The following is a 1,684-nucleotide window of genomic DNA, read 5'->3' as shown; positions in this document are numbered from 1 at the left end:
ATTATTTTGTAAATTAATTTTTGTTTAATCTTTAATATTTTCGTTAATTCTTCTGTTATTTGTTTTATAGTTATGGGCAAGGGGTTTTTCCCAGGCCTTACTTCTTAATAATAATAATATTGAGGCCATTACGCTCTAGCTTATTAATTTAAGTTTTTTGTTTTTCTAATAATAAATTGTAATTTATTATTTAGTTTATATATTAAATTAATAAAATGTTTTATAAAAATCATTTTATTGGTATTAAATTAAAAATATCATATTTAAATAAAAATTAAATTATTGAAATAAATTAAATATAAACTAATAAAATTAAAATACTTGAAAGGCAACAAAAAAGCTTTTAACATTATAACTGGCCTATGGTGGGTAATGGTTTACCAACAATACCTCTTGCCACTGAATGGTTTCCTAAACCTTGTAACCACGTGGTTGTTCTTACTTATAGGCCGCGACACCTCAATTTGCGTTTCTTGGCTACAATAATTGAGTGGTTTTATGTTAAACCTTATTTGGCAGGCTACTGACGAGTCCGGCCTATGGCGGGTAATATATTATATATATATATATATGTAAACCTGACACCTAATTCGCATCAAAGTTCAATTTTACAACACCAAAGTTAATTTTTACAACGTCAAAGTTAATCTTGACAAAGTCAATATTTCCCTATATATACAGCAAGGAGCACTGACGATGATTCATTCGGAATCGAAATATGGCCTTATTTGCAGCATGAATTCGAAAAATTTTGAATTTTAATAAACTAAACGTTCACCAAAAAACTTTAGTGAGAAAAATCGAAAAAACGATCTACAAACATATTAACGCCAAACATTCGGTAGAATTTACAGAATATTGTAAAAATTATGGTCTATTACCAACATATATATATATATATATATATATATTCATTCGGTAGAATTTATAGAATATTGTATATATATATATATATATACAATTAAAATTCAAAATAAACTTATTTTCCGAATTCGTGCGGAAAATAAGGCCATATTTCGATTCCGAATGAATCATCATCAGTGCAATTTAGTTTATATAGGGAAATATTCACTTTGTCAAAGTGAACTTAGATGGAAATTAGGTGTCAGATTTCTTTATTGGCTGGTCCACCTTCGTTGGTTTCCTTTTCTTCACCGATAGCATCATATTCTCTTTTGTCATTATTTACAATGCTAGTTTTTATTACTTCTTTGATTTCATTGTTGATTAAGCGCCGGGTTAGGAGAGAGGTTGTCATTTTTTGTTGTATTTTTATTTTTGGTTTATTGATGCCAATTAGGACTGCTTCTGCAATTTAAGATGCGTGTAGATGGTGTTTTGGTATATTACTTTGGTGTTGCTGTCGAGGATTTCACGGCTAATTGTGATTGAGTGTGTTGAGTCCAAATGAGACTTGATAGCAACACTTCTACAAAGAGATAACTTTGTGTTAAAGCGTAATCACGTAATATATGAATTTAATTGCCCCTTTGACGGCTTGGCACGTCAACATGGCTCATATATCGGGATTACTACTACCTCAATGACTAGAAGGCTTACGATGCATAAACAGAGTGGTGCTATCAAATCTCATTTGGACTCAACACACTCGATCACTATTAGCCGTGAAATCCTCGACAGCAACACCAAAGTAATAAACCATAACACCATCTACACGCATCTA

The sequence above is a fragment of the Helobdella robusta genome, assembly GCF_000326865.2.
Source record: "Helobdella robusta unplaced genomic scaffold HELROscaffold_15, whole genome shotgun sequence".
NCBI lineage: Eukaryota > Metazoa > Annelida > Clitellata > Rhynchobdellida > Glossiphoniidae > Helobdella > Helobdella robusta.
This window is presented reverse-complemented; position numbering follows the sequence as displayed.